This window comes from Gopherus evgoodei, chromosome 1 (genome assembly GCF_007399415.2).
Source record: "Gopherus evgoodei ecotype Sinaloan lineage chromosome 1, rGopEvg1_v1.p, whole genome shotgun sequence".
Lineage (NCBI taxonomy): Eukaryota > Metazoa > Chordata > Testudines > Testudinidae > Gopherus > Gopherus evgoodei.
Genome location: NC_044322.1, coordinates 298204499 through 298215092, shown reverse-complemented (window position 1 = coordinate 298215092; position 10594 = coordinate 298204499).

Sequence of the window (10594 nt, the reverse complement as noted above, 5' to 3'; positions counted from 1 at the left end):
GTACACGTGTCTCTCTAGGTCTGTCACTGTTCTTTCCTCAAGTTGGGAATAAATTTAACAGGTTAACTTGTGGATCATTTAAAAATAGCAACTTTTAAACTCCCTAGTGCTTGCTTTCTTTCTGCATCTTGCTTCAGTTCCATAAATAAACATACCAGAGAACATAGCTGTGTAATATGACTGCAGCTCAGTTCTGACTGCAGCATCTTTTCCTTTTCTTAGGGCTTGTCTACATCAGAAAGTTGCAGCGCTGTAACTCCCTCACCAGCGCTGCAACTTTGAAGGTGTACACATCTGCAGGGCATCACCAGCGCTGCAACTCCCTGTTTGCAGCGCTGGCCGTACTCCCGTTTTGTCTCGGGTGTAGAGGATCCAGCGCTGGTGATCCAGCGCTGGTGATCCAATGTAGACACTTACCAGCGCTTTTCTTGACCTCCGTGGAAGGAGGAAGCCTCTGGTAATCAAGCTGGTCTCACTTTCCCGGTTTGCTCTCTCGTTCCCGGAACCCCGAGCAAGCAGGTCTCCTTCCCTGCGGTTTGCAGGGTGGCTCCGGGAACGCGAGAGCAAACCGCGGCGAAGCTGGTCTCCTTTCCCGGTTTGCTCTCTCGTTCCCCGAACCGCCGAGCAAGCGGTTCTCCTTCCCTGCGGTTTGCAGGGTGGCTCCGGGAACGCGAGAGCAAACCGCAGCGAAGCTGGTCTCCTTTCCCGGTTTGCTCTCTCGTTCCCCGAACCGCCGAGCAAGCGGTTCTCCTTCCCTGCGGTTTGCAGGGTGGCTCCGGGAACGCGAGAGCAAACCGCGGCGAAGCTGGTCTCCTTCCCCAGCTTGCTCTCTTGTTCCCGGGACCCCGAGCAAGCGGTTCTCCTTCCCTGCGGTTTGCAGGGTGGCTCCGGGAACGCGAGAGCAAACCGCGGCGAAGCTGGTCTCCTTCCCCGGCTTGCTCTCTCGTTCCTGGAACCCCGAGCAAGCAGGTCTCCTTCCCTGCGGTTTGCAGGGTGACTCTGGGAACGCGAGAGCAAACTGCGGCGAAGCTGGTCTCCTTTCCCGGTTTGCTCTCTTGTTCCCGGAACCCCGAGCAAGCAGGTCTCCTTCCCTGCGGTTTGCAGGGTGGCTCCGGGAACACGAGAGCAAACCGTGGCGAAGCTGGTCTCCTTTCCCGGTTTGCTCTCGCGTTCCCGGAACCCCCCTTGAAGCCGCCCAACAGCGCTGCAGTGTGGCCACATCTAACACCACTTGCAGCGCTGGTTGCTGTAAGTGTGGCCACTCTGCAGCGCTGGCCCTATACAGCTGTACTAATACAGCTGTAACAACCAACGCTGCCAAATTTTAGATGTAGACATGGCCTTAGGAAGAAAGGTGGTGCTGATTGGCTTCAGATCTGAATGCTGTCCCACCAATGAATCAATTGACTTATAGTATACTTCTTTGGGACGACAAACATGGAACTCCTCTTCAGTGTCTGTCTGTAATGCTTTCCAAGTCTTTGACTTGTCTCGCGTTACTATCACATTCCAATGTAGAGGAAACACCTCAAGCCCTAGCTTTGAAGCAGGAACTCAAATTACTTTTGGTACAGATTCCTTTCATGTTGTCTCTAACATTCCTAACCCTTCTTTAAATGTGTAACATACAACTTTAAATACATAACTCAAACTAGAATGAACAAAGACCCCTCACTTCAGTAATTGCTGCTGTACAATTAAAGCTTACAGTTAGGGTAACTAGCATTATTGCAATATTAATACTAATAGCAGTTACCAGTCTAAGAAAACTCAATGAAACTGTGCAAGGCCAAATTCAAAATCTAACCAGTAAATGGAAATACTTCTGCTGCATGAAATTCAGTTAAAGTGGAATGTTTTACCTTGCAAGCCAGGGACAATTTGAGTTTAGCAGCGTGCAGAAAAGCATTGTGCTTATGGATAACACTTAAAGCTTGGAAGGCATTTTAAGCCCTCCAACTGGTGTGTAAGCCAGCATCCAGTTAACAATGGGTAAACTCAAAACTTACCTTACATGTACATTATCTCAAACTGCCTACAGTTAAATAACTGAGTGGTCTCTGTCAAAGGGCAGGATATACTAGACTAGATGGACTATTAGCCTGAGTATGACAATTCTTGTGTGTCTCCAGAAACCCTTTGTGTAAGTATATTTCTGAAGCAGTTGACTTCTGTGAGGTAGAGGGGTTATTCTCTTGCTACTGTACATGTGCTCCTGGTAGTTTGAGAACTAGCATGTGTACAAACAATAGTGTAGCTGTAGTAGCAGGCAGTGGTGCCATAGCTTTAGTGGGTGGAGTACAATCTCACCTGAAGTCACTGGGTCTGTACTCAGCATAGCTAAACTGTGTTGCTGTTGCTGCAGCTACACTACTGGATTGGGAGCCCTCCAAAAGCCAACTGCCAGAGGAGGATGGTGACCTTGGAACTTGTAGAGTGGGGATTAGAGTATTTCCCTGGGCTGTGGGAGACTCAGGTTTAATTCTTCCCTCTTTATCAGAGAGGGAGATGATTTAAAAAGGGGTCTCTTACTTCTCAGAAAAGTGCTCTAACTAGTGAGCTATGGGATATTCTCATAGGGGGCTCCCTCAGTTTCTTGTGTTGAATCTGTTCCACTGGATTAATAATGAAAGTCATTGGAGGAGGGGATCTGGACCCAGGGTCTCCATTCTCCCAGTTGGGGGACCTAACTACTGGATTGCAGAAACATTCTTAACGACCATTCAATTGGATAAATATGTAAATAGAGATTGGGCCAGAGAGCAAGAGAAACAAGCTTAGGTACCTAAGATGCCTAGTTCCTGTCAGCCCCAGCAGAACCTTCCCAAAAGTGGGGGGGCTAGGGGCTAGGTCCCACCCTGTGGCCCTACCCCTTACACCCAAGGCCCTGTCCCTGGCCAAGCTGCAGCAGGCCAGGAGCCGTGGACCCTCCAGCTGCCTAGGATGTGGGTAGGGGGTGGGCTGACAGCAGCCCCCTGCCTGTGTCCCTCCCCTGTAGACCCCCCTGCATGGGACAGGTGGAGGGTTCACAGCTGCCTGTGCAGTTCTTACCCCACCTGGCTCCAGCCAGGGAATGGGGCCTTGGAGCCGGAGCCACAGCCCAGCCAGGGTAAGAGTCTTGTGGCCAGGCAGCTGTGAGGAGCCATAGCCCCTCCACCTGCCCTGGTGAGGGGTTCCAGGGGTGAGTATACAGGCCAGAGGCTGCTCTTGGCTTCCCCACCTCAGGCAGGTGGAGGGTCTGTAGCATGGTTCCAGTTGCCAGCTGGCCAGGGCCTTGGGGAGATGCAGAGGGGCAGAGGTGGGGATACCTGTCCCCTGTGGTGAAAAGTGGATGGGCCAGGCTTGCCCACTTTAAAAAATGGAAGGTCCATGGCTCCCTGACCCCCCCCCTATTCTGGTGCCAATGGTTCCTGTTCATGGATTGCTAAGCAGAAGTAAGTGTCTCTGCAGCCTAGACTTAGGCCTATCTCCAAGAGTTAGGTAGGGTTTAGCACACACCTCATCAGCATATCCCATCTGCTAACATAGGTGTGGTGCTGCCTAGCGTACTGGCTTTTGTGGGTTACATTGTAGGGTGTCTGTCTCTTCCCATGCGTCTACAGTGCTGAGATGCTGAGCACAGCAATACTTACGTTCCTTTGCGGATCCCACCCTAGGAGAAGACACTTAAAGACTGACTGGAGTTCAACTACTTCCTGGATTGGAGCTGAACACAGTACAGTTGTCTTGAGAACATCATCCTCCCTCTTCATAGAAGTGTCACAGACCTCAGTTGTTGCTGTCTCTGGTATGTTTAGGAACCGTATCTTTCTGCTTTGGTTGTCTGAACAGGAGGAAATACGAAGGTCTGGAAAGTTCTACAACAGTCACATGACAATTTTAGTAAGGCATGCACCCACTCACTCAAAATGGTATCCTCCATGCAGTGTGACCTTGCACGTAGCACAAGGTTTACAAAATGGCATCCTCCATGCAGTCTGTCAAGGCTGATTCCCCACTCTGGCACTTCGAGTGCAGGTGGGGGCCTGCAAGGATTCTAAAAATTAATACTGGCCACTCCAGGCTTGTATTAAACTCTCAAGGTTACAACTTTTCTCTGAACTTGGATGGGTAGATGTTGCCACCACCCAAGTGCTAAAAAACCCCCCTTGGATCCAGGAAGGCGCACTTGGGAATTCCTTTCTGTGGGGTACCCTTAAGCCCCTTCACTCCCCCTCCAGGGAAGAGCTGAGAAAGAAAACAAAGGAAATCAGCTGTTGCCACCAGCTACTTAACATATGCACAAACTTCTTAGGATACCAAAATTCCAATCCTGTTCTTAAAAAGGACAAATTTTATTAAAAACAAAAAGAAAGGAAATACATCTGGATCTTAGGCTTTTGCTAGATTTAAAAATCCCACTTACAAAAGTTAAACATCAAGAATAACCTTCTTGAGGCCCAGCTTAAAGGTTACAAGCAAAACAAAAGCATTTGGGAGTCTACTTGATACCAGACCGCTCTGTGTTCTTGGGGAACCAGGGTGCAGTATCCAGCCTGACTCATGAAAGACATCCCTGCCCCCAGTCTCTGCTTAAACCGAAACCCATCAGAGGAAAAAAAGAAAAAACTTGCAGAGTGCAGTGAAGGGCGTTGGGAGACACACCTAGACCCCTCCTGACAAGAGTGACAAGATTAAGATATCCCCATTAGCATACAGAATGGAGAACCAAGAACCACACTGAACTCTGGGACCAGAAAAAGCAGGGAAGCACTGCATCATGGGACTCTCTGCTCCAGATGCTAATGAACCAATGTCTGCACACACCTAGCTCAGCAATTATCAGATCAATTCTCGTAATGAATCCTTAACTGATATCCAAATAGTGAAGCCACCTAGTTGCATTGTGAGCTCCCTGGAAAAAAACACCACCCATAGCCAAGAGTGATCAGCTCCTTTTGTCTAGTCTAAAGAAAACCCTTGAGTTATCAGCCTTACCTATAAACAAATCTATTGTTCTCCCTTGAACAATTGTATTTTCTCTACAAAAATCCCTACTCACCCTCCAGTCAGTGTTCTGATGCTCAGATCCAAACTCTGCATCAATTCCACTGGGACTCCATACTGTCCTGACTGATCGTGCTGGGGACTCTGCCTGCCTCCTACCCTCAGGACCCTTAGCTACCAGCATCATCTGGGAACCCTGACGAGTTCAAGCTTCAGGGAGCGGTGAGATCTCCTTCTCTCTCTCTTTTCATTTTTCCTTTCTACCTTAGGTATTAACCTTTAATAATGTACGTTATGCTAGTTTAGCCCTCCTTGTGTAGTTATCACTAGTATTCAATAAATAACTTATATGGCTAAGCTGGTTGCTTCTGTCTCTCTTGCTGAACCTTACTCTTTTGTGTTTTTAGCTTCCCCCATTCACTCTGCAGCAACACTTCTTTTACCTAAGCTAGAGATCCCTGCAGCGCCCAGAATACTGTAGGGTTTGCTTATCAAGTAGGTTAGTGCCAGTACAATTGTGTTGTGCAGGTGGGGATAGGAATGTGCTGAATCTGGGACACATGAGGGTAGCAGCTTGAAAGTGCTGCTTGACCCAGTCCATGGAGCCCAGGGGCATATAAGGAGAGTCAGCTTGACAGTGCTGCTTTATCCAGCCCAGTGAGTCCAGGGACATATAAGGGGTCAGCTTGACAGTGCTGATTGACCTGGTCCACTCAGACTTGCTCTGTTAATGTGTGTGTGCGTGGGTGTGTGCTCATCCGGTTTTGGAGCTGGAGAAACCCAGCCCTCGGGAACCTAGGTCCTGCAGGATAGCTCCATTGGGAGGGGACTTGCGGGAAGGGAGAAGTAGAGCTCCATATGAAAACACCCATGACACAAGCAGTACATTGATAGACTTACAGAATCCCCTTCCCCAGAAAAGTGACCCGAATAAATGAGCATTCCCCAAAGTAACAGGCAAATCTGGTAACATGCTAGCCATAAGAAATAAACAGAAATAAACCTAATCGTGTCTTTCTAAACATTCCTGATCTACTAACACATCTGGGGGGTTTCAAATAAGTAGTTCTAGGTATAAGCTGCTGGTTTTTCATACCTGGCTTAAAGCTTCTCATAGCATAACTTCTGCCCTGTTCCCCTCTTCAACAGAGAACAACAACTGACAAAGGGAATGTTTTTCCCCAATTTTAAAAAGTTCTAGCCCTCCCATTGGTTCTTTTGGTCAGGTGCCCACTCCCTTCCTTTACTTGTGGACTTCTTTAACCCTTTACAGGCAAAGCAAGTAGAGAACAGCCACCAATAGGGATTTCATAGCTAACTGGCTGGCTGGGTGTCCATAAAAAGAAGTTACTCCCCACCCCCTTCATTTATCACAGGGTCAAGTCAGAATTGTCCCACGGGCCACCAGTTGGACAGCACCCAGCTGACTGAGCATGCAGGGCATGCAATGTGTGCCTTGCATATATAAACAGCAGGCCACTGCTCTACGGTGATGTCTAGATATGTCTTGGTAAGTGACTGTCAGCACTTGTATGAGTCATCAACATTCACACCCAGGCTCGGTTTGTGACAGGCTGGCCCTTGCAGGCCTACAGCATGGTTGATTTACACATGAGCACCAGGCCCTATGAAATCAAGCATTTCCAGACTCCTTTGATTTCTGTTAGTAAAGTACATTTTTCCCTCTCTCCTCCAAGTGATCAGATGGGACATACAGTTCTCCTACCTCAGCATGCAGCCCTAGCCATTTAATCAAAGGAGACTGTTTGCCACATTTGCAGAGACAACATGCCAGAAGTGATTCCCCACCCTCAGAAGCCTGTTTTAGCGTTTAAGGAATACATGGATGAGGAAAAGCTCCAGTCCAGAATGAGACTTTCTGATTAACTGTACTGGGAGGACACCTGCCTAACAGAAGAAGGTGAGGAGGAGAATGTTTTAAGGGCAACTAGTAATTGAATAGTCTTAGCATTGCTAATATAGGAACTGCTCACAGAACTAGCTTCAGCTATGTGATATAATGCATTTTTAGTGAAGGTTTTTTGAAATCATTGAAATAATGCCCGCAAAATGAATGATTTCCTGTTAATAGAACTAAGATCAAAATAGAACTTTAGAATGCACCTGTATTATATTTACACTGTCATAATACCAGTAGAACACAGTACATGTATGCACTTTTAAAATTACATGTTGGCCCAAAGTACATCTTGACACAGATGTAAAAGTTTACATAGTATTTATATAGGTAATCCTTCTGCCAGGTGGTGTCAGCAGCAGCAAGGACTGTTCAATATGTAGGGTTTCTCTTAACAATACAAAACAGAACTGGCTTGAGCCTGCACCCACTAATCTGGGAAAATTAAACATCCCAGAGTGTCTCTAAGAGGCAATACTTCCCCACACGCAAGCACTCCCCAAAGTCTGTTTATAGCAAAAGAAAATTTTTATTAAAAGGGAAAGGGAACCTGGCATTAATCTGGGAAAACACCACAACCACTTTCAAAAGCACGTAACCACAAGCAAACACCCACCCCATAGTGCGTTGGGCAGTGTCCTTCAGTTTCCCACTTTGCCTTGTGAAAGTTGGATGAACGAACATCCCTTTAACACCCCACTCCCTTTTCCATGAGCTGAACTCCACTCACAGCTAGTTGTCCTGGGTCACTGAAGACCCAGAGTTCAAAGGTGCTTTCGCATGGTTTCACCTCCCATCCCTGAAAAAGGAGAAAAGGGGTATCGAGCAATGCCTCTGTTGCTGCTGTACTCTGGTGCCTTGGGCAGCTGCTATTTTCTTTGCCACTGTTGGCTGCTTTCTATGGCTGTTATCTCTGCCACTACTTACTACTCACTGCCACCTCTGCTGCTGCTCAGCTCTGCCTCTGTCATCACTAGGGCCCTACCAAATTCATGGCCACGAAAAATGCGTCACGGCCTGCGAAATCTTTTCTTTTGTGTGCTTTTACCCAATACTATGCATATTTCACGGGGGAGACTGGTGTTTCTCAAACTGGGAGTCCGGACCCAAAAGAGAGCTGCAGGGGTTCACAAGGTTACTTTGGCGCTGCCTTCAGAGCTGGGCGGCTGGAAAGCAGTGGCTGTTGGTCTGTCTTCAGGCCTGGGCTCCCAGCCAGCAGTCACTGCTCTCCAGCTGACCAGCTCTGAAGGCAGCACCACTATCAACAGCAGCACAGAAGTAAGGGTAGCAGTACCACAACCTGACCTCAACAATAACTTTGCAACCCCTCCCAACCCCACAACTCCTTTTTTGGGTCAGGACCCCTACAATTACAACACCATGACATTTCAATTTTAAGTAGCTGAAATCATGAAATTTATGATTTTTTATATCTTATGACTGAAATTGACTAAAATGGACCGAGAATTTGATAGGGCCCTAGTCATCACTGCTGCTTCTTGCTGATCACTGCTGCTTCTGCAATGTCATGTTCTGAGGTTCTGCCACTTAGATCATCTCAGTGATTTCACTGGGCAGCTGGAAACCACACTGCTAGTGCAATTTCTGTAGTGTCTTTCACTGCCCGACACCAACTCCAAGGCTTAGCCCCTAGATCTAATCATCAGTAAGTTTAGCTCCAGTGATCACAGAACAGAAACAAGGATTGTCCCTTGAGTCTGTGTCAGCGTGTGTTTAAACACTGAGGAGAGCATCCAGGATTCTTTAAGCGAAGTCTACACCACTACATAGAAACATCCATCTTCACCCCATCTTTTTTTCATTAGATTTGGGTATTGCTATCCCTGGGTGACCCCCCCTCAATCAGGGCAGACTAAGTACACTTCTGCAGCTCTTTATACATACAATAAGGATAACAACATTTCATCACCCCTGCATTCAATATTAAAGTGAATTGTAACCCAAAATCTTCCCAAATTGATCACTTTGGCAAAGCAGCTCAGTCTGTTACACACCCAGGCAGAGTAGGTGTGTCCATGCAAATATGGTCTGTCCGAAGTCTTTTCCCCTAGTTCATTACTAGATGTCATGGGAAAGCTCATTCAGACCCCGCTTACATATACTAACAAAAAAAAAAATGTAAAGCATTTTTATATTGGTTTCCCTATAAATCATGTGCCATACATAGAATCATTATAGCATTGCATTAAGGTTTTACTGGTGCACATTTGGGATGACCTACATGCCCCCCCTCATTGCTTTATGTGTGAGGAAATCAAATACCACAAACCAAAGTCAATAAAACTTTTATGCTGCACCATGTAATTTATTATTTATCACAAGCTATCTAGAATGTATTAAAATAAAAATCTTTTGGAACTTTTTAAAATGCCATCCACTAGGCTACAAGATATGTTTAGGAGAGGTTTAATAAAAAAAGTGAGAGGCTGATTGTGAGTCAAGAAGATAGAGGAAAATTATTTTAGACTTGTAATCCTTAGAGATGAGCCTAAATCAAACTCTGAATGTCTAGGAACATTGGGGATGTTATTTTGAAAGCTAAATTTGTATTTTGCATCTATCTGAAACCCTAGATCCAAACTTGGGGGCATTTGAAATCCAAATCTGAGTTTTGTGGCTCGAGTCCATGTCTGGCGGTGATTACCTTTTTAAGTTAAACTAGAGTAGCTTGCTCCGGTATTTAGTGAGACAATTAAGCAGTTAGAAGTCTCTTCTGGCTTGCCAGTTTTTCTCAGTGATGAGAGCAGACTGTGAGTAGTTACTTGCTTCCTATAATATTTAAAAACATCTATTAATTATTTTATTCCAGCACATTTTTCCTGTCACTCTAACTGCTTGACTCATTGTCAGCCAGTCCTTTACCTTCAATTCTCTCTCAAACAGATGTAATCATTTCTACCCTTATCCTCTCCAAGGTTTCAAGTCAGGTGACGAAAAGGAGTTTTGTAAGACATTAAAAGGCCATGGAAGATTAAACAAGCTGTTATGAATGGAATGGAGTTTCCAGAAGAGATAGGATGGTGCAGTGAAAAGTAACAGGGTTAGTATGACTAGTGTAAGAAAGAGGTAAAGAGGGATGTTTGGGACCAAAAGTAGCATAGTTGTCATTTGCAGCTATGAAGAGGAGAACTAAACAGCAGTGAGATGAAGAAGGTAAGTGAGAATGGAAGAAAAGGAGAGGTGGAGGTCATGAGAGCAGAAGGACGAAGTGGAGTGGAAAGAGAAAAGATAAGATAGGCAAGTGAGGGGTCTGGCACTGGGCTATTGAAGCTAGGAAAGCTGGCTTTGCAGCCTCCTGAGCTATTGGGACCTGGTGGAGTTGCAAGGATATCATCTAATGATAGTAATTAAATTATTCAGGTAGACTCCTGTAAATTGGTCTCCTAGATTACTCCTCCTCAGTGAGTTACCTATTGTTTTAACAAAGATAGAGACAACCATTAACTGTGTGAACAGAATTCCAGAGACAATACAACACATTTAAAAATTGATTAGCCTAGACAGTGAGATGAATGATATTTTCATTAGTGAAATGTATATAGTTCACTTATTTTGTGGGGCTCGCTCTATCACTCCTGTTGAAACTGTTCCAGTGTGGATATATAATGAATGCATGACTGGAGCAGGTGGCTGGACCTGGGGTGCCATAACCACATTTAAGCATTTAGC